The 24,331-nt window shown below is 40.9% G+C and overlaps 1 protein-coding gene across 1 annotated transcript in view; it reads right to left on the bottom strand.

Annotated features, from left to right (window-relative positions):
- Positions 1-24,331, bottom strand: part of atg7 (ATG7 autophagy related 7 homolog (S. cerevisiae)) — a 69,458-nt gene that overhangs the window by 1,570 nt on the left and 43,557 nt on the right. The window lies entirely within an intron of this gene.

Here is a 24,331-nt window from a genome sequence, read left to right as displayed (position 1 = left end):
GTGTGTCGTGTGGTAGGTAGGAGGGGTGAAGTCGTCTGTTGCGTTGCCTCATGTCGCCTGTTTCTCGGCCAAAAAGCTGCACTTGAACACACCACAAAGACTACAGCCGGCGGCCAACAAACACATACATTCTGCACCTGCGCGAGGGGAAATACCTCTGGGTAACCTCTGGGAAACTAGAAGATTGTGGATATACAAACTGTTGTTAGGATAAAAGAGCGAAATAATTTAAATGTCATGTTTACTGTGCATGTCTGATATACGTAGTGTACTCATGTAAAGTATGTACATACATAGAGTCACAAGGTATCACTAACATATCAATGAAAGCGCTGTTGGGCTGTTTAAAGTAGGAATAATGAACTCAGTACAAATCTCAGTACATTGTAACAGAGCAACAAGGGCTCTGTTTACAGTTAGCCACTGATGTAGGTCAAAGTGTTCGGACCGTGGAGGCTGCACTGATTTGATACACTTCTACTAACAGCTATGGATGTTTGATTCAATTCACGAGAAGATAAACGGAATAAACAAGCGACCTGTCGTTCACAACAAAATGCACTTCAGTGAACTCACAGAGTCTGCAGCTCTCTCTTCTTGTCTACATGCACCAATCGCTCTGAAAATAATTACCCACAATCACAGCTAAAAGGTCTCTTACCAGGAAGTGACAGCAGCATGTGACCCTCACACACACACACACACGCACACACACACAGGAACCTCCTTTTCACGACTGTGTCAGTAAACAACAGCGGCCTTCTCATGGCAGCAGATTCTTCACATTCTCTCTCTGTAAGACGTAATTCACATACCTCTAACACTGTCTGGAATGTTACACACACTGCTCCAAGTGTGTACACACACACACACACACACACACTCACACACACACACACACACACACACACGTGTACACACAGTTTCTGACACATACACGCTGCATTCCTTTGAATGTGCTGCTCCACAAGCTCAAAGAGCTGCAAATGCGAATTCCAGCGCAACAACTGAAGCCCACTGAAAACTGAGAGAAGAGTGATAAAACTTTCAGCTCGGATCTTTTTCTTTTTGAGTGCCTGCAACACTGAAATACATTTGTGCATGCACGCAGACTCAATGTACTAGAACACCCGTATCTAAAAGAAACAAAGAAAAAGTGGTTTATTTCTTTTTAAGCGGCCTTCAGGAAGAACATTTGTAATCATTTAGAAAAAAGTAAAAATATCGTAGTGCTGCGGCTGACAATTCTTGTTAATATCAATTAATATGCAGATTATTTGCTTGATTAATTGAGTAATCATTTTGTCACGAAATGTCAGAAAATTGTGCAATGTCCCTCACAATTTTCCAACTTTTCCAACTTCAGATGTCTTGTGTTTTTCTGCTCCAAAGTTGTCTAACAAAGATTAATCAACCACAAAAATTGCTGCTCATTCCTTTTCAGTTACTTGGTAATTTAATTAATTTACTGATCGTTCAAGCTCAAAGAGAATGTTTCACACACAAATGCATAAATGTTATGAAAATCAAATTAAGGTTTACAAGGTTGACTGTACAAATGAACATCAAATGCTCACTAATAGGTTTAAAAAACTATTTCTGGCAAAGCTTTATTTCTCAGGTCTTCAATCTCCCAAATTCTTCCCGAGTGCTTTCCATAGGAGGTTTCCTGGTCAGTCTACATCGTCTGAACATGCAAAAATGTGAAGTGAGTGCAAAATTCAACATATATAGAAAGGAAAACTTTCTGATTCTAAATGAATAATGATTCATTATTATGAAAGGTTTCCATGGAGCCATTATTTCAGGGAAAATTCATACCAAATGACATATACTCTCCTCTCCTCTCCTCTCCAGATCTGTAAAATAAAACACAACCATGTATTTCTCTTTCTAGGTGAAGACATATTTTGTGCTTCTGTGAAGAGAGCTGAGACTACAGGGAAAAGAGACTATATTTATACACATAATTACAGAAACTACTGTGTGCACTAAATGACTTCAGCCCTATGACGGGAACAGAAAATGGACAGTACAGTACATATCCTCAACAGTGTACATCATTTACTGTCCAGACTTGGCAGGTTCATGTGAAACAATCAATTTATTACATCAGCATGGCATGTTGCATTAAGGCAAAACAGCTTTCGCAGAAAAGGCAACAGAAGCATCATCAGCTAAACTCACCATTGATGCATCTTGGCTGAAAACAGCCCCTGTACTCTGAACCAGCATCTGTACTGCATGTGGCTTTTATCCTAGGTAACACATGTTGCTATGACTGCACGTGAAATCTATTTCTGGATGAATGTTTTTCAAATGATGAAACGCAGTTAATTTCCTTTTAAGTTCAATGTGTGGGTTTTAGTAATAATTTTAGGAAATTTCTAAAAGTAAAATGAGCTGATACCACTAGTTGCATATTAAAGCTGCCGTAACTGATATTTTCTTATTTAAACAAGTGTTAAATAGCCCTATACTGCAACAGTCATCACTGTTATAGAGTATTTGGTCAGTGTCCAATGTCTTTCGTCCCTTCGCTTGTGCGGTAAAAGGGAAAATACATTTTCTGGCATCCCTGTCCACTTTATCCTATCAGGACAGAGAACTCCATAAAGATGCGGTCCTGTCTGCTTGTGAAGGAGTAATGTAGGAGGAATGTAACCAGAGGTCTTTGTGCTTGTCCTTCACCTTGAGTGGGAACAAGGGAAGCAAAAAGTCGTCTAACCTGTTCTGCAGGACGTTGACCTGAGCAACGGTTTTGTGTTCTAGTCCCAATGATTTCATTATTCTGACTTCAGGAGGCCTTTTTCAGAGTGTAGCTGGAGAGTCACAGGACAGTGTGGAGAACGAGGGACAAATTCATATCAAAGCTCGACGTTCGGCATTTCTGCTCCACTGCTGCTGGGGAGCGAGCATCAAAAGGACAGCGAGCAAAGAGCTCTTTGAAACGGAGCGACACTGGAGCCCCTCTCTGGACCGCTGCCATGCCGCACTGATGGCGTGTGTGTGTGTGTGTCTGTGTGTGTTTTGTGAAATCTTTTGTGCGAAATGAAAGAGAGAGGGGGGAGAAGAAGGAGGCAATCTGAAGGGGGGAGAGACCTTATGTAACGTGAATAGCTCCAGCAAACTGAAGCCAACAACTTTACTACACTCTTTCAAAACAGGCCTGAGTACTTGCAATGTTTCTCAATCATTCACCTCTGTTGCTGCAATGCATAAGCAGATTTCTGTTGAGCCGAGATCAAAAATAAATTACAAAACAAAACAGATTACTTCTCAGTTTGGTACGCTTAGGGAGCTTATTGGAATCTTCAAGTTTACAGAACACACAATTTAAAAATCCATTATTGTTTTTGCCTTTTCCAAAATGAGAAAATGTGCTGCTTTCTTTTCGCTTTCTATTGTTAAAATTAAATATACACCATGACAGCAACTGAACATTCACTAAACCCCTCCCCCGAATATTGATTGTCCAATCATAGCTCAGCAATGTGAGCAGAGATGTGCATTAGGCTGCAGTTACAGCGATGCTCGTAATAAATCCGTATTTGGAGAGTATGTATCTCCTTTTCAGCGTCTCTGAAACCAAGACCACGAGAACATGTGTTGACATTAGCATGTCCAGCGAACTAGCTTACTACCTCGTACAGTAGTATCTGAGCCAATGAGCATTTTATTCTTTGTGGAGTTACCGATTATGCTTAAAATAAGGATGCTACTATATCAGAGTTTATAGTAAAGTTAGTGATTCGTTACATTTTTCACTCAACTTGGGAAAATCACACTCCAGCAACCCAAAGTTAACGACATCTGAGATCGGAGTGTTCGCTTCTCTGGGAGATTGTGATAGGCATTTTCTTTGTTATTTCAAAGACTAAACATTTAGAGAAAACAATCACCAAACTGAGCAACAGTGAAACGACATAATTGTCAGTTGCAACCCTTGCTTGCTTGCTTGGTTGACCCCCAGCCCACACAAACACATAAACACACCATGACAGCACCTCAAAGGGATTGGCAGGAACACAATCGACGACACATCTCTCACTTTGAAGCAGCCTTATCGCTTCAGGACCTTGAGCGACTGCAGGTCAAAAAAAGAGGGTTTGCTGGATGTTTCATAAAGTCCTGCAGTAAGCTGCATGTAATCATTGTGTGAATGTGTTTGTGTTTGTAATCAGTTGGGCTCTAGCTGATATGACATCTATAATTCGGGCTACAGTAGTTGTTGAAACAAGGCCGGGATCTGATCAGATAGAGGAGGTTTTAGCTGGAAGCCGAGACCGCTGCACTCACAGCCAACTCTCTGCTGCCACTGATTATTGTTCCCACACAAATACAACACAAGCATCAGCATGAGGGTCTTTAGCAGTATTTGCCACTCTGCAGGGCTGGCTCGTAGCGCTGCATGTGGAAACACCAGCACTACAGTATGTACTGTCTAGAATCACAGTTTTTTCAAGAAGCAACTTTTCAGATTTCTATAATATCACCACTTTCAGGCAGATGTCTCAGGATTGTTTTCTTCACGTGAGCGGGTTCAAACTACTGAGCCTGCTTACAGGAACACATCCGAAGCGTGGGTGGCCCCAGTGGGAATCCAACCTCTAAAGCCATTTAACTAGGCAGCGCTACACAACCACTGATGGGCTTTGATATTAAACACACATCTGCTTTACATATTAGAACTGACACCAAAGCACAAAGCGCAAAGTCAAGCTTTCATCATGGAGACTGGCTCCATCTGATATGCAATTAGTGGACCACACAGAGTGACGTGGTTTATGGCTGCTGGATGCAACAGTGAGGAAGAAAAGTAAGAAATCCAGGCTGACTAACTCTCTGTTTCATCATTGTGATTCGGGTAGTTTATGTGAGCTTTTACAAAGCTTACGAAGCAGTGTGGACTGTGACTGATACCTGTCATTACAAACACAATGCCACCCCACTGCTTACTGGGGAGAAGCTGCCAATAAACTCCTTTTCAGACATGGAAACGTGGCTTTGCTGGCTTCATCTGTTTGTTAAAGTGATGGATTTTTGTTGTTCAGATATGGTTTTATTCAGATAGACAGGTCCACGATGCCAGGGTAAAATTTGGCTCTTGCTGCTGAGCTGTGAGTTCAGTTGTACAATAATATGACAAAGAATGTTTTCAGTTCTCACAGGCTTATGTTGCAGTTGAAGCCTTAAAGATATAATATGTCAGAATTCTGAATTACAATGTCTAAAAAAGACTACGCCTTTGTTGAGTTGTGTACTTTCATTATCCCAAATGTTTTCAACAATGTTCAAACCCAGAGAAATCCATACGTTTACTCAAAGTCATTTCATTTTGGCGAAGTCAGCGAACAAGACTAAACTTAACAAGGAATAAAACATTACCTTGTCTGAATAGATTTGCCCTAAACAGCCAGATCACTTTACTGTACAGGAGCCATGAACTAGCAAGCAATGACACACATCAGGGTTTGTTTAAATTCAGGTCAACCCTCATTGAATTCAGCACTCACCAGAGACCCTGGTTCTCTCTCTTCTTTTTACCCTCTCCTCTCTGAAACATTACATTTGTGCAGTAACGTACATTTCCTCTTCAGCCTCAGTCGGCAGGCAACATCACAGTACATCACCCAACAATGGAGGTAACTTCCGTGGATCACTGCTGTAGTCAGGTTGATAAATGGGAGTGAAGATAAATCCACTTTTTAATCCAATGAGTAAAAAAACCAAAATAAATCTCTGAGCTCTCCTCACGTCAGTAAACGGCTCCAGATGAGAGCAGAATCCTGTGACTCTGGGTGTTTATTTCTCCAGAAGGTCTGGCTCTGCACCTGACTCTGTCCTCCAAACATAGCTGGCTCTGAGAGGCTGCAGCGGCAAGTAGTTTCCCACCACAGCTTTGAAAAGATCATCGATCAATGTCTTAAAATTGAACCTGATGAATGGCAGCCTGTAGAAACATCAGCTCTGGGCAATTACTTCAAACTTCACAACGGGGTGTCAGCAATGGAAATCTTGTTTCCTTTAACAAATGATCTGAACATCTGTTGACCAGGAGGATGCGTTTGATGATTTATGTTAATGAGGGGGGTGCTCCCCCTCTCATCCCCTCTCATAAGGCAGGTTTTATATCCAGAAGGGGAGAGGAAGACCCACAAAGCCACAATGAAACAGAGATTAACTTGTTTGGAAGTCTATAGTGGAAGTAAATACACTAGTTTTGAAATTTGTTCTAATTGTAACAGTTTGGTGATCACCAAATCCTTCCACACGTCAGATCTCACATCACTTTACATTACTGACGAGACTTTGGGAAAAGAAGTTTCTTCCTCCATTTATTTCTACCCTCCACAGCTTCCATCATCTTTTTTCTCGTCATCTCTTTTTTGGTTTTTAATTCTGCCCTGGCCAACCACAACCCACTCAACATGGAGACACTCTGAAACACACTGAAATGACTGGAAATTACCTAAACAACAAAAACAAAAGCAGGTGTGTTTGTGTTTATGTGTGTGTGCTGACCTCACAATGCTAAAATAGTTTTGAAACCCTGGATGACATGTCCACTCACAAACACACGCAGCCGACAATACACCCACACCTACTGACGAGAATGCACACACATATAAACCGTGGTTTCGGGGTGATTGATGTAAATAAATAATGTAGTTTTGGGTGTAGCCTTTCTGAGGATTCAGTTTCTGGTATGGTGGAGCATTCAGGTGTTAAACGGCACCACTTTGAAGTACAAAAGAAGTGATAAGGTCTCCCATCACCTGAGGTAACAACCTCTATCTGGATTAACTGAAAGCTGAGCCTTTATCTGGGATAAAGAAGAAAAGAAAAACTTCTAGCCGTTTTCTTTGCTTTCTTTTTTCAAATCTTAACTAGATAAAGAAGCAAGAGCTCCAGTTTTATGTGTTATATGTGAGCTCCAGGGATTACTGCCATCCCGTCACTTGACATTGGATTCATTAAGAATCACCTCTGTCATTTTAATTTCAGTTTTCCTTTTTGGTGTGTCTTCCACTGAGAACTGCTATTCTATAGAGAGCACTTTCAAAGGTACACACATTAAACTGGACATATTTTTCTTGTTTTACTGATTTACCGACTTCTCGTGGTCTGCTCACAGCCTCGAGGTCTGATTATGGTGGTTAAGGTCATGTCTGCATTACATAACAAATGTTTGACTGTTCTTTTTGTAGGGATGCTAATCTGTTTCTCTGTTGGTCCACAGTGTAATGTCTTGACAACTATAAGATGGAATTTGCTACAGATATTTGATGTGCTACAGTTTAATTCAAGGATAAATTCTGATGACTTTTGTGATCCTCTAAATTTTACTCAACAGCAGGTCAAAGTTTCCACTTATTATAAACTGTATCTTAGCATCTACTCACTGGATTAGCACCAAATTTCATACAGCCATTCATGGCTCCTGGATGAATTTTCCTTAATGACTTTGGTGAGTCTGTGGCTTTTCCTCTTGCTCCACCAGGAGGTTTACATTGTCGTTTTTTATTGAAATATCTCAAAAACGTTTGGAAGGATTGCCTTAAAATTGAATAAAGTCATTCATGGTCACCAGAGGATGATTTGTACATAAAACAATGATCCCCTGACTTCTAATCTAGTTCATTATATACTTACAAATACCTACAAATATATATTATACAAATATATATATATATATTATTACAAATAATATACTATACAAATACCTGAAAAACGAGTAACATTCAGCCTCAGCTGCTGTACTTTGCTTTGAGTGCTATTTAGCAAATGTTTGTTATTAACAAGCTAAACTAGCTAAACATTATACCTGCTAAACATCAACATGCAAAAATATCAGCATGCTGATGTTAGCATTTAATTCAAAGCATTGCTGATGATTGTTGAGTCTCTTTCACAGCTCGTCAACTACTGAAACTCTGGATTGGCAGGTTGGGCTGGCCACCAACCCAAAGCATCAGTAGTTGTTAATGAGTCTCAAAAATCAACTCTCTCACAATTTGGACCTTTAAGTATGACCTCATAGAGTTGCTAGCATGACTGTACACTCTAAATCTTGTTTGACTGTACTTGACAGCAGCTATTACATTTAAAAACAAACATACATTTATTTTATTGTGTTCTGTTAATTACTAAGAATAACTGTACCAGGCAGCAGGGAGATGCCTGAGATAAGACCCATCCTGTGACACCCTGTCCAGCTGAAGCAGCCCGTCACCAGTATGGAAGTGCTGCATGTTATCTGAAGTAATGTGGGAGGCCTGCCCGGTTACTGTATGTGACTCCACAAAACAGCATATCTCAGTGGTCCATTTCTATCACAGTACATGTGCAAACACTAGCTGTGTTTGGCCTCCAAGCTCAGCTGCTTAACTCATAGATAAAATGTCTTTGCATCCTCCATGCTCCCGAGTGTTGCCAGCTTTACTGATCCCTAAAATCCATAAAAGTCTTTTGACAGCTTTAGTAAACAGAGAATCACAACATTCTGGGTCCCATAATGACGAAACAGTCTTCTTGTCTTTATAGGTCATACAACAGACTGACAACAAGTCTATTTAAAGTCTAATTTTCTCAGTAGTCTACCAATTCTAATCTACTGATCCTCTTGCACAATTTGTCGGAAAACATTACTACAAACGTCAGTGGTTAAATAAATATTCAGACTTAATCTCGGTCTGGGAAGACAGTGTGTCATGCACCCGTAAAAAAGATCGGCTAGGATTAAGAGAGTTAAACCCTATTTTGTTTGAGTCTCCTCTTCTAGTAACACACTTTAATGGTCACACGCACACAAATGCAACCACATGCAGCAAATGTATGCAGACACAGATGCTGGTGAGAGCATGTGCATACCCACTTTCAGCAAAGAAAATGACCTCATGCAGCCCAACGTAACCCTGCTGCTGCAGCACGCTGCATTCCCCACTACATTCCTGACTTCCCCTCGGACATTCCTGCACAATGTGGCGGGAATCTGCAGTGCGGTGGTTTCACCGGTTTAAAGCAGGGTGAAAAGGTAAAAGGTCAAATCCCTTACAAAGCCAGGATAAATAAGAGAGGCTGTGGCCTGAGTTTCTGTGTCTAAAACTGAAGAGTGCCTCACGGTGAAGGTAGGAGAGAAACAGCCAGAGAGAAATACTTCAAATACCACAAATCCTGGGAATGCAATTAAAGGATATTTTAACGTAAAAGTTTCTTGGTAAGATGTTCTTCCAACTCAAGCTGCTAGAACATCTTTGTTGCAAATTAGTAAATATTTCCAAATCTCTGAAATCTGTTCCTCTGTAAGATATTCCCTCATTTGATGATGGTGGTGGAGAGTGCCGTCTATCACATCAGTCTAAAGGCCACGTGATTCACATCAGCACAGAGCATTCATAGTATAAAAACAATCTGTAAAAGCATGATTGACCTCATTCTGTCTTCTTGGAGAATATTCAGACTAGTCCTGTGCAGACACTCGACTAGGATTCTTTGTGGCACATTCAAATGCTTCCAGTCTGTGACTCTTGGTGAAGTTGGCACGGTTTCTGGTTTGGTGGACAGAAACCCTGCATTTCTTAACAAGGCTTCTATTGTGAAACATTTGCAGGAATGTGTTGTGGATAACTCATTCACTTGCAAGATACAGGTACGTGAACCGTAGCTTCTGTAATCTATTCTTCAATTTTGATGTTAAACTTCAGAATAAGAAAAGTGCTGCTGTCATTTATGGGCTCTCATTATGTTCCTCTTGGGAGCGGCTGAGTCACGTGCGACAGCTAGTGAGGAAATTCAGTATATCCAGTCCAGTCAGGTGTTAAGAGTCATATCAAACCATTTTGAACATGTCTAGATGGCCCAACCCTACCGCTGAGGGTAAATGTGTCTCATCTCTTGGAAATAAACACATCAGACGATACAATAAGCAGATTAATAAGGCAGTTGCTTATCTAATGTGTAAAACATGCAGTTTACTGCTGTATAAAAATTGCGGTAAGGGGTGTGGTACAGTGAAATAAAATTAAACTAAATAGCATAAATGATAAAAGAAGATGTCGAGATCCCATTACAATATTGTAGGCTTTCTCTATGTGTTGCTTGTGGGAATTTATGTCGCAAAAGTGTGTGCTGTGTAGTGTTGCAGTCGTAACAAACACAAACTTCACATTACTGATGAAGTCCAGAGTAGAGCACAACCAAACTGATGCAGCCTTACTTGATTCCAGCAAAAAATACGTTTTCTGTTTTTTTCCCCGATGGAAATCCCACCCAAGTTACTTAAAACTACTGTTTGATGACTACCACAACAGCTGTGTTTAAAACAAACACTTGTGGTTTATTTCATCTCGCTACACAACTTACAGTAACCACCATCGTCTGATCCGCAGTCCACGCTGTGCACAAAGCTTCGTTCTGTAATCCAAAGATTGCCTCTAATGTGACCAATCTGTAAAATATTTTAGGTGACACATGTCAGAGCCCGTGTGAGGAGGGCCGTCATGTTCTTTGGTGCTTTTGCAGGGCTTCATCTTCTGCTCATTACTACTTCAGGCTATCTAAAGCAACCCGACAGCAGAAACACAGACTACTGAAGTACTCTAAAGCCTATAATGTCTTCCGTTTAATAAAGTAATGTCTCCGGGCAGCAGACACAGTTCCACACAATAAGCGGAGCTTTGGCTAATATTGCTTGGCAGTAAAAACACTCATTTGATAAAGTAGTTCCAGATGCCACAGTGGATACACCGTGTTTGGACTGTGTGATGTGAAGCTGTAGGTGTGTCTGATCTGGACGCAGAGGGCGTCGTCTAAAACTGGGAACAGACCTTGAGAATGTTTGAACCTACAAAGTCTAGACGTCCCACACACAACAGCTTTTTCTACCAACATACAGTCAGAACTTGACAGTCAGAGACGGGAACATTTTGAAGGACTCTTCCTCTTGCACTCTTTTTTCCTTCTCGCTCTTCTTCCGCCTCCTCTTCATGCTCGTCTTCTTCTAATTTGTGCTCTCCTTCTCCGTCTTCCTCTTTGTGCTCTCCCTTCTTCTTCATGCTCTTCTTCTTCTTCCTCTTCCTCTTCTTCTCTTCCTCTTTGTGTTCTTCTTCTTCTTTTTCTTGCTTTATCTGAGTTGGCAAAGAAATGGCTTTGCCTCCGCAACCTTTCTCCCTCTGTTTATCACATCGATGTGTAATGCAGCCTATACTGCCAACTTTTAATGAAACTATGTTTTGCATAGCCTTGTTTATTCACTTTTTTCTTCTTTTTTAAGGCCATTTAAATTTTGGTTTTGATCAAAACGATCTTGTGATTCACATCTCAGCAGCAACTGAGATCCCATGAGAACATTACACTAATGCTTGCGTGTTCATGAACAAAAACAGAAATGATTAACCATCAGTTCAAATTTTTTGGAGACACTCATTCATTTTCCCAGACAGGAACAGACACCGTACATCTACTCTATGATTGGTTCAGTAACCTTATGCGTGTACTCGCCTGATGCGCAGCCTCGCTGTTGTCTCTACAGTCAAAACTACTGATCCTGTAGAGCCTAACATTGCACTTTATGTTACTTTTCCTGCCAGAAAATATTGTAATCCAAGTTCAACAACTCAAGGACTCAATAACTCATCATAACACATCATAATAAGGCATATTATATAGCAGCCTGCCACATGGTACCACACTAGCTATTCCTTATGTTAAAGGAAAGCTAAGTGAGCCAAATCTAAACCGTTTCCACATCGAACGCTCCCTCGTAACACAGCACAGTATGTCTGGACTGAGAGCACACAGATTAAGGTAGGTTTTTCCCCCCACCGTGTTTTAAATGATCACTTTGTGCTCTTCCATTTCCTGCAGCGATCCCCTGTGCTCTCTCTGGTGTCCTCATTGTTCCAGGCCTACAGCTCTCAGGGGGGAACAGGCTTGATACGTCTGTGTGTGTGTGCAACTGTGTGCGTGTGCATGACTACACGTTCTATTCACTGAGACTTGAGACAGGAAGAGGAAGAGGAGATGGGTGGAGAGAGGAAGAGGAGAGGCACCTACTAACCTAACCTGCCCTCTCAGCAGCATATGTCCTCTGGGTCAGATACAACACTATATCTAAAACGTAAATGTTTGCAAATTTAAACGATAAGGATTAAGGATTTAAACAAATTCCATGAGAAAACCAAAATCAACAATAGATGTTTCATTCCCTCAATTTCATACTCAATAGGCCCATTGGTTCCTACTGAAGACTAAATCTTTAAGAACAGGTTGGCCTTAAACAGCTGGGCACTGTAGTTATTAGTAAATTCGACACAAACTGTACATTATTTGGGGATTATTTTTAGCTGTGGATTAATACACATTTGTCACATTTGGAGATAGATGAAGCCAGAGAGGGGCAAAAGGCTGAAGATAGGTGTAGAGAAGGGACAACAGAGGCCAAGTGAGGGATGATATGTCTGGGAGTGAAAGTTGTCTGCCACTGGTTAAGAGAGAAAAGAGGTGGTTTAGAGGAGCTTTGGTGGGAACAGAGTTAGTGTGTAGGTCCCAGCTGAGGTCACGTCCCCTGGCTGTGTTTTTATAAACTCTTGAGTCTCGGGGTAATCAAACAAAGCACCGGCCCAGATAGCAAACCTTGGAACCAAACCTCATAACAGAGAACCGACAAACTAGGAAGTGATGCAGCAACCGCCTTTTTCCCTGCTCGTCCCATTTCCTAACGAGGGGCGGCCGCGCGCTCCTCTTCCCTATTTTTCTTTTCTTTACTCTATGTCGGTCAAACTCTATCGCAGCCGCCGCCACCACCTCCGCTTTCTCCCTCTTTTCTCCCAGAGTCATAAAGGCCAGCTACAACAACAAATGGAGTCTCTCTCGGCTGGGTGTGGTGGCCTGTGGAGCAACAGCTGGGTCCTGTTGTTTCTCCTGAGACACCGGCTGACTGCTCGCCCTCGTTTTCAGGACAGCTCTCCCTAAATGTCCTCAAGCTTCTCTTAAATTTTTAGCTTTTATTTCTGCTCTCACATTCTCGTGATTGCTTTTCAAATTCTCTGATTTTCTTAAAGTGAATCCCTTACTCTTACATGTTTGTCCTCTTGTATACTCTTTTCTCTTAAAAGTTTGAATTTTTTCTAGATCCATCTGCTTTGCTCTGCTTTTCTGTTGTTTTCTCTCACTTAATCTGTCAGTCCCCATCTCCCTCTTCCCTTCCCTCTTCCTCCCTCCCTCTGTATCTCCCCCCGGTCCCCGTTTCCCTCTGACACATTTCCTGTATGCTAGAAAAGGTTATCAACTCATTCTGAGTCATACTAGTGTTTCATAACGCCACCAGTCTCTCATACTTGTTAAAAAAAAGTGTAAAAATGTACAAAATTAACAACACATAGTGTAGATGTGCAGTTTTCTATAACTCTTATTATTTATTGCTATCATACATGAGGTAAAATAGAACATTACAGTCCTTACAGCTCGAAGCCTCCATTTAGTTACGTTGCTGTTGCCCGTGAAGAGGCATTAGCGTGTGCATGTGTGTGTGCAACCAGGATAAACTCTACCTAATGAACCGTTTTGAGCGTGCAACTACCCAAATGGCAATAACAGATCAACTTCAGAGGCGGTGTGTGTGTGTGTGTGTGTGTGCGCTGTGCCAGTTCAGACCTGCCCTAGGTTTAATTAGAACTGTGAGTCAAAGCCAACTGACGTGTGGTCAGAGGAGCAATCAAACACAAGTAGGGCCCCATGGGCACGTGCACAAACTTGCGCACAGCATGTGTGCTTGCTTGCTTGACACACACACACACACACACACACACACACACACACACACACACACACACACACACACACACACACACACACACACACACACACACACACACACACACACACACCCTATCAGGGGAATCAAAAAATTATGAAATCAAAACATTTTTTTCCCTTATTTCTGTTGTTTTGTAAGGTCTCAGCACTCAAAGTGACTTAGAGCGAATAACATTTCAACTAACAAATCTTTATGAAGCTACAAGCCCTGACACACACACAAACACACACAAAACACACACATACAGTGAGAGAGAGAGAGAGAAAAGAAGGCAAAATGCCTAGTAAACCACAGTCGAGGATCTTTTGATCTGATGCTAAGAGCACCAGACAGTCACAGTCTTTCATTACAAAGACTTCTTTTCTCTCTGAAACAATCACTGACGACAACTTCTTCTTCTTCTTCTTCTTCTTATTCTTCAGAGACAGTAACAGGGAAAGATCATTTTTGGAAAATCAGTTGATCAAACCATGCAAAGCTATTATAGTCAACACTTGTCCAAGAGCTGATGGCACAATATGTTTTTTCCACTTCATTGTGGCCACACTGGAGGCTGCACACTGGAGGCTGCACACAGATGTTCCTGAATAGTAAATAAAGACATTGGTGTTGTTACATTTTCCTATGCTAGTGAGTAATGAGTGTCACAATATATCAGACACGGCATTATATCCGCCAGAAGAATATTGTTTTGGTCCCCCCTTGTGCTGCCAAAACGGCTCTGACCTGTTGAGGCATGGAGGGGAGGAATCGACTGATATGGTACAGCCAATCAGAAAGTGTTGTGGGCGGGACACTGAGGCAGACAACAGAGAGGTGACTACAGACAGAGTGAGACGGCTGCGTCAGAGTCAAAGTAGCGCATTTTTAAGTTCATTTATTTTATCGGCAACCAGACACAAAAAACAAGGAAACTGCTGAATATCAGCCCCGCGGTCTGAATAGGTTGATAGCCAGTGACTCCAAAAACTGTTCCCAGAACAACATGACTGTTGCAGTGACAGCCGTAGAAGACCTTTGTCATACGCTTGCAGTTTGTTTGGGTTCAGGAAAAGAAAACTTGGTTAGGTTTAGGAAAACATTGTGGTTTGGGATTTAATAAATACGTTAGTACATAACTGCAGTAAGGTTATGTACCTATGTACGTATCTTCACTATATTAAAAGATAAAATAACTCACTTGTGGCTTTTAACCTTCAACCTAAATATCCATAAGGCTTGGATGATTTTAATATATATATCACGATATCGTCCCTCCCAAATATCGCGATAGGCAATATTTTTGTATTACGGCAAAGACGACATGTAGCATCATTCCGTTCCCTTGGCTCTTGGAAATATTGCCAAACTGTTAAGCTGACGCTCTTCTTAGAAACTAAGAACTCCATGTCTGTATGTTAAAGTGCTACGTGCATGCTGCTACATCAGGGCCAACTAACCAGTAGTAACATTTGCCAGCCCGGTCTCATTCCTACATCGTTAAATATTGTTGCCTCCGCTGCCACGACAGCTCAGCGTGGATTTTCTTTTCAAAAAATAAGCCTGAACATGCCCCAACAGCTGTTCGATATTCGATATTAGGAAAAATATTGCAAAGAACTGCAAATATTCAGGACTGCGATATTCAATAATGTCTAATATTGGCCCAAGCCTACCATCCATCCCCAACCTCCTCCATATATGGCCTTTTTCGCCTTTTATCCTACTTCTCCTCACTTCCTTCTTTGCAGCCATAATGATTACTACAGTCCCTAGAGGTCGCTGCCCAACAACAAACTCCTTTCATGGTCGACCAGTGTGGTTGCTGTTTTCCTGATGTTGACAGGCTAATTCTACTGCAACAATGTTTGGGTGGTTGGTACGTGTCAAAATAACATTATTACTATCATTATTATTATTATTATTATTCACTTCAGCTGTCTTTGGTTTTCATGTTGTGGCTGATTGGTGTATATTCACACATTACGCACAGGAAGACCTTCAGTGTCTATTTTGTAGGTGGACTGAAGTATGTCATTAAAGTGATTTTGTTTTCACATGAAAAACACCTCCAAGGAAACGATGCCGTCACAGACATGCGTGTACGTGAGCAAGTGGTAGTATGAGGTTGAACAAACACACACGAGTGGTATATAAACACAAATGGAAACATACACATGCGCGCGCACACACACACACACACAGATCTGTACATGTATTATTTCTGCTTGTGTGGGAGAGAGTAATTATCTGAACCACAGGCTTGATGCTATCACTGTCTTCCATGTGCTGAACAGAACAGCATCAGGGGGAAAAGATAAGAACTGGCATATTGCGTGTGTGTGTGTGTGTGTGTGTGTGTGTGTGTGTGCGTGTGTGTGTGTGTTTCTTTTTCAGGCCAGAGCTCCGGGGCAGATTACCTGTGACCAGCCAGGCAGGCAAGAATCAGGCTATATAAGATACAGACACGCACATGCAGGCATTGATATGCACACACACACACACACACACACACACACACACACACACACACACACACACACACAAGCACGCACGCACACGCACACATGACCGGCTCTTATCTTTGTCTTTGATGCAGCTGCAGCGTTTTTCTGTATCAAAGATTATCCAAACCAGGAACAGAAGAATAAACAGTCCTGCACTCAGATGGGATCCATGAAAATACTTTGTTTATGCACATGTAGTTCAGTAGTGGGTTATGTTTATGTAAACGTAAATCCGATTTAAATTTGTGTGCAAAGGAAGTCGTGTGTATGCACATTCACAAACAGGAAAGCAGGACTTTTTTAAATAATTTACTTACTACATTACTTATCACATGCTCTGTGGTCATCTGACAGTCTTAAATACATCAACTGTGTGTTAGTCAGAGAGTATGAAACAATAGAGCATTAACAGGAAACAATGTGTGCTTAAACATAAAGATAACATTCACTTCCTGGGACTTCGATGAAATGGTTTAGAAACTCCCCAACAGCATAGACTTGAGCTCAAAGACAAAGTCAATCAGGTTAATATCCTTCAAATTCAGCATTCAGCATCTTCAAAATACCTTTAAACTTCTATTATAATAATTCCACTCATTCATAAATCAAAACTTTCAGTTTGTTTAAAATCTTATTAAACTGAAACCTCAAAGTCCATCATCTGTGTAAATGCGGTGTTGAATGCCTAGCACAGAAGATATCGTATGTTATCCTACATTCAAATGGGACTCGTCATGTCCTTGATACACAACATGATTGGCGTTCAAACATTAAAGTCATTTAGTAAAACAGTCATGCATGAAAAAAATCACTGCTTCATTTATTTCAATGAAGCCTCTGTGTCGACACGCAGCCGTTTGGAACCGCAGTTTATCAAGGACACTACTTGCAGGATCGGGCATTCCATCTCATTAACATAACGCTGCCGGGCAACTAGCTGTATCCAGGAGAAGTCAGGTTTGGCAGGTGTAGCTAATTATCTTTATTTTGCATTCTGAGTTTTCCTACTTTCCAAAAATGGCAGAGACATGTTCGGTTTTTGGCTACAAAGTCGGAAAAGGAGAAAGTGCGGGCAATCATGTTTTACCAAAGAACCGGATAAATTTGGGAGATATGGGTGCAGTTTATCTGGAAAAGTCGTGATGTCCCAGCCAAACTTCCGCAGAAAAGTTGTCCATTGTTTTGGCATCTGATAACCAGGGCTTCCTGGATCACACTGCACACCTGTATCTGAACCAACTTGCCCTCATCAACTGAGCCCTTTGATTTCTTTTTTTAAAACACAAGTCTGTTTTGGCTGAAGTCCCACCAAGTTGTGAGAACTAGGTTGACTGGCAACAAATAACTATAAAAAAGGATGCCATCTTCATCCCTTTTCAAAAATAGGAAATGTATTTAAATTCCATGCTATGAATAAGAAAATTGGTAGACAACAAGGATGTAATGATACACTGAATTTTACGACTTCACGATAAAAACGATTTTTGTGGTTCTGGTGGTCCGCTGGACAACAAGAGGGAGGGAGATCGATGGGACCAGCGGTTGAGTGCCTGTTATTGGCTGTCCTCCTCACACCCCCCTGGGTGCCCTGGTGGTCCCGCTGTACAACCAGAGGGAGGGAGGGATTGCTACCGGCTGCTTCATTGTTTTGCCATATTACATGATCCAATGGCTACTTTCTACACATGCGTAAGTCATGGCTAGCTGCTTTTATTTTTCTTCTTTACATGATACGCCTCCGTAGTGAAACGATCCCCCTTGATGTGTGAGTGGAGCCTTCGGAGCTGAAAGTCATTTCTAAAAGTGTAATGCTGACACAGACACAGAAATAGTAGTTAAAAGCTACTGAAGAGGAAGAAGAGTAGGAGCTAAAGAGGGACGACTAGACTACTACTCAGTCTGTTGCAACCCAGACATCTGTCTGTCTGACTGTCTGTCCATGTATTCAGCCAGCTGCCAGGCCAGAAGAAGGCATCACTCTGGACTGAGTGGCGCCGGGGAGGAGAGGCCATGTATAGGAGCAGTGAGTTTCCCATGTAGTGAGGGAAAAGTTGGCTTAATGACCTATGAAAATAACTCCCCTATGATTGATGATTGGTAATTCTGAATGAAGCCTCATTGGGCTCAAGACGTGAGACAGCTGTCCTGGGTGCCAATGTGTCCCCTTTGCCCCCCCCCCCCGACTACAGTACACCTCGTCACAGGCTCAAGCCCCGTGCACAAGTGTATTAATAATATACAGCCCACCAAAGTAGAATCACTTCGAATTGGAGTAATGTGCTCACCAAAGAGATTCAGATCTTATCACCTGCTATTCTTCACTTTACCCTCTTCATCAATTTAATCCCTGTAGGAAAAGTCTAAATAAAAACTTAAATAAAATAGCCTCTGACTAAAGTTAGCCTACAGATAACCTAGTAGGTTTAAAATCTCTGGAGAAGCAGATGTAAAAATTATTTTTTTTTTCCCTCTAATGATGATAAAACAAGACAAAAGAACAGGATACATCACTGACTGGATATTCAAATATCATTATATGATATTTTTATATGTGCTGTATGCATTCTGGGTATTTATATTTGACTGGTATTTTGCTGAAGATAGCACCCTGTAATAAGGGGAACACTGAGCGCCTATGCTGGCTCTGAGACTCATATTACCTCAGCTACAGAAACAGGAAGGGGGGAGGGAGGGATTAAAGGAATGATGACATAGCCGGCCCACCTGACCGAAGTCCTAAATGAGTATCTGCCCTGACACAGAATGTGTGCTATTTAACAGATTATTTCCCCCCCTCTGTTGTCCAGGGCCAATATAGACTCAGCAGGATTTTCCCAGTATGGTGAACAAATCAAGTAAAATAGGCTTCTTCCAAACTTTAACTGAAAGACAGCTGGATATTAAATATGTGTCTCTGTTTAGTGATTTCAAAATCTATGCTACTAGCGATGTTTAACTACGATTGTAAATTGTCTATGTGGCCTAAACAAAACAATAAACCACATTTTTAGCAAAGATTATATCGGATATGTTATACAGTACAAAACCAAGGGACCTTTTCAACAGGGATGGGTCATGATTTCCAAATATTCAAGTAGTTGTTAGAAAAATTCAAATAGTTCATGTGACTATGGTTTTGTCTGTTTTTCGGTGTTTTTATCTTGTTTGCCATCACGGTTGGTTAGTAACAGATACATGTAATCAGAATTACACAATAAGATTACTAAAAAAAGGTAATTGCACTGATTACATTTGAAAATATGTGCAATTACATAATAGTTAAACAGACATGGATTAACTTCTTTTTTATTACGTCTTTAAATTACAGCCATATTTTAAAACAGCTAATGCATTTTATTTGTGGAACTCTAATGTTTGTGTCTGCGCCTATTTTCTTTAGCGGTGCAATATTTTCATTGTTTGATTTTGAAGTAATAAAAAAAGTCATTACAGGTGAGCTCAAAGGCATTTAATGTGTGAGCTCATTCCATTTTTTTTGCAATCCAATGGATTATACTACTTATTGCAAAAATTGCCATGTAATTTTATTAAGTAACTGGCTGCTTTTGAGAGCTGACCCAATCTTGTTTGCCATATTTGTCGAACTAATTCTACCTAATAATTTTCATTTTTGTTCGTATGCGTCGTCAGCACTCAACCAGGACAGGATTTCTAAATATGCTGTTTGAATGTAGACTCTGGAAGCTAATGACTCAGACATGACTCAGACACTGGACTGCAGCTATTAACACAAATAGCTAATGACGAAATGCACTCTAAACCCCAAACCTGCAAAGAATATTTGTCGGTAACGAGTCATGCGGAATTAATTTGTAACCTGGGAGGACACCATGACAGGTTAGTTAAAATCAGTCAGGACAGTTGGCAGGTTAAGAACTGTTAACACATAGATACCCTGGAATCCGTACTACCAAATATACAAACATCCACAACAGAGAAAAACCTTCTAACACTCAGGAGAGGGTTAGGAAGGTTAGCAAGGGAGGTTATAAGTCAAGCCACTGACTGACACAAAGTTTCTGAATTTAGCCTGTAAAGACCAGGGAGATTTAGACCAACTATGTATAGTGTTGAATGTGTGTGTGCATGTTTGTGTGTGGGAGAGACAGCTACACAGAGGAAGAGGTAGCTATGTACAGAAAGGAAGGAGAGGAGGTGCGATGTGTCTGGACATAGCTGACATACATCCTGGCAGTAGAGCACACATTTATAATTAGCAGTACATTAGATAGCTAGCAGACATAGCTAGCATACCTACAGGACTTATATACAACGTGTTTAGTGCCAGTGACACATGATACTCACATACATTTGTGAAGAAACAGGCAAATTATATTATGTACTTCATTTATATTTCTCTAATGATTTTCTTTTACGGTAGGTTGACTTGGTACCAATTATGAAAATTGAGGTTGCATTCAAATGTACTTTCAAATAAGTCGTTCCAATTGGTCACTAGTTAAACGAGCAATAGACCCTTTTCTTGCTTTAACTCATCATCATGAAGTGAATGTTGATGACACAATGTGATGGCTATAAAATAATGACTATGAAAAAATAGCAGCCCACACTATTCCAAAGTTAAAACAGTTTTGGTGCTGATGAAGGCTAGTACATGTTTGTTTTTTGCCCACAATAAAACTTGACTGGTTTTCTGTCCTCTTTCACGATGCAATTTTGTCTGCTACCAAAATCTCCTGAGAAAAAAGAAGGCTGGCTGGCGGTCCAGTCAAGCTGGCAGCTTTGCACCATTTCTATCTGCTTTCACATCTCTCTTATAGACTAAATAAATGAATAAACTCACTTCATGTCCTGAGTTGTTGTAGATGCTACAGCGAGGAAAAAGGAAAGCCATTCAGCTGTCTTTGCAGCAGCGACGGTAACAGTAATTCCACTTTGAAATGCTCACCCAACCCGAACCCTACAATTCAAGTTATGAAGAATAAAGTTTCCAGTAGTTAATAGCTGAATGAATTTGTCGGGAACAACTGCTTACAAACTCTACACTAACTAAAATAACTTCTTTTGGGATGTTTTTCTCAGACACATTAAAGATGCCGGTCAATGTTTGCCTACCTCCATATAAAACTTTGCTTCTCACTATGTATATCCTTACTATATTAACATAAATCAATTAAAGTTCCCAAGAAATGGTGTTGATTTTGTAAATCCTTTTAGTCATTTACATATTTCTGCCTGAAACGAGATGTCAGGCACAAAGACTTCAGAGCGATTTTAGCATTTGAGGATAGCTCGCCTTTGACATCAACCCTAATTAAATAGCAAGGGAGGAGGACAGAAAGGAGGCCTGTTAACATCTCATGCATGTGTAATGGCAAGATACGGTTTGTTTGACCCTGTAGCAGTGAGAAAAACTGTTGCCAAAATCATATTTCCAATTTGATCTGCAGGTAGCGATGATTTTCAATATAGATTCATTGTTTGTCTAGAAAATGTCACATAATAAAAATCTTTAAAAACGGCACCCTCATATTCCTTGTTTTATCCATGCATTAGTTTAATTTACAAAAAAAAACAAAAACGGGGAAAAACATAAAATCATATTGTCCTTTTGGCTGTTACCAGTGAACATCAGGCATTTTGTCTTCACAGTTAGCTCAAATGATTAATCAATTATTGACTGATTAATTGACTAATTGTTTTTTACACCACTTCCAACCCATGTGAATGTCGCTACTTCTCGTGACGAAGGTAAAGTTGTAAGTTTTGGTGAAGCGTGGAGGCAGAATCTCATTCTGTAATCACATTTTATTGAATAACAATCCTTTAAACTCCTCTGAGTGTTGGAAAGAAGAAAAAGGGTGGGACTTTTATACAAACAGACGTAAAACTGGATGTTTTGTAAACATAGCAACAAGAACACAAAAATCATTTTTGATTTAATTGGATCTTAAAATAAATGGAAGAAAATGGAGATGGAAAGATGCAACCACAGTGGCTGACAAAGGTCCATTGTGTTCGATTAAAAATTTTAAATTAATCATGCTTTTTTTTTAAATGTCTCTCTCACTCTTCTGCCCCAGTTTCTCTCTCTCTCCCTCTCTCTCTCTCTCTCCATCTCTTGGGCTCACAGGAGGGTGCGCAGTGTGCTAATGAAAAAGCAGACTTAATATGTTTTCCCCGAGTCCATCTGGTAATAATTGTAGCATGTAGCAACCGTAGCTCTGTTTGGATAAAGCTCTGACATACATGGGGCCCTCTGACGCTCGAGTGTGTGCGTTGATGTGGGGGTGAGAAAGAGAGAAAGGAGGGAAGGAGCATGTGACTGATGAGGGGAGAGAGTCTGTGTGTCACTTTGTATGCGTGCGTGTGTGCATACATGCTTGCGCTTGTGTGTTTTCCAAGCTGCTGGGTGATGAGCCAACATAACTAAATCAACTTTATCGCCAGCACACTGTTTTACGTAGAGAAGCACAGGCCAGAGGAGGGCCGAGCGTGGGTGGTTGGGTTGCCTCTGCTCCTTCGGGGCATTAGCATGACTCAGGGTGATGATTTGTGGCATCTGATGGCGCACAGACTGCTATCAAGCAGCCAAACACGCAAGTGTGGAGAAACACAGGTGTCTATATTTACTGAACATTGCCTCTGTTCACTGGAATCAGGCCAGAAGGTGGTCTGTGTTAAGACCTAGGATTTTTATCAAGACAAAGATTGTCTGAAAGAAGGTATGTTATGCTCATTTTCAGGTTCATAATTTTATTTTGTGTTACTACTAGAACAGGGTTACATGGTTTAGTGCTCAAAAAACACATCAGTTTTCTCATACTGTCCAGTGCTGCAGCTCTGTATTCTCCCCTCTGTCTGAAACGCTCTGTTTTATCTCCTGTCCCTTTAAGGCCCGCCCTCCAAAATACCCAGTCTGCTCTGATTGGTCAGCTCACACACGCCTGACCCAGCACCGCTTACAACAACAGAGCTGTGCTTAATCAATTTGTACATGCCATTGCATAAATTATGCAAACGTATGACATGGTGGCATAGTGTGGTGTCACAAAGTCACGGAATTAAAGGCGGCACTACTGACGTGACGTTTCAGGAGCAGTGTTTTCTGTGGGAGAGAGGAGCTTCTGTCGATGCGGACTTTGACCTTTTTCACTTTCAAGACGTTTTTTACATGCACAAGAACTTATACAGTATAACAGACTAAAGGAAAGGAAGAACACAAAAAAGCATCATAGGTCTCCTTTAAACTTGTTGGAAGTCGGGTATAGTTCAAACTTTGGGTAAATTTAGCTAGTAATGCAATTTTCTACCAAAATTATTGCACATATGCAGGTTTTAAAATGGCAGTAAACCTGCTAAAAACAGGCAATTGAATATTTTCCCATTGACAGTAGACAAGTTTACCTCTGTTTGTTAGTTTTTTTTGGTGCGTCACGTTCGACATCACAAACACCCTGGAGAACACGGTAAAGTGGAAAGCAGCATGGACACTGGTGAAAAATTACCGGTGATCACTTTTTGCACATGTGTTACGTCAGTCTCTCTTTCAAACTCTGAATGAACAATGTTGGAGCACTGCCTGAATGGCAACAGATGGAAAACTTTTTTCACACCAGCATCCTAACAGTAACTTGCCTCATGGCATTGAAATGGAAAATGGGCCAAAATTAGCGTGTGAACCAGGGTTTCATGTTTCCATCATTGCCAATCGAAGCTGGAGTTGGTGAATATCCCTGAAAGCCAATGTTACCCTGTTAGTGGGTGCTAGGGAGTTTTTGGTCGAGTGAAAAAGAAGTTCAAGATTGCCCTGAAACTTAATAATCATATGTTCGATACACCCAGCTGTGAATGAGTCTTGTTGAACTGTTCTTGAGCAAGACACTGAACTCATCATAAGTTGCCCTGGATATCTGGAGTATCAGCTAAAAAACAAATCGGGGCCCCCAGACCCCAAGGAGTCCTTAACATGGAAACTTCCAGGAAGGTCGCATATTATTAAGGAGTTTCACAATGATTTCATTTCAAAATACGACAGTGAGAG

This window comes from Pagrus major, chromosome 6 (assembly GCF_040436345.1).
Source record: "Pagrus major chromosome 6, Pma_NU_1.0".
Taxonomy (NCBI): Eukaryota; Metazoa; Chordata; class Actinopteri; order Spariformes; family Sparidae; genus Pagrus; species Pagrus major.
Note: the sequence above shows the minus strand (reverse complement) of the source record. Positions and strands in the feature narration are given on the sequence as shown.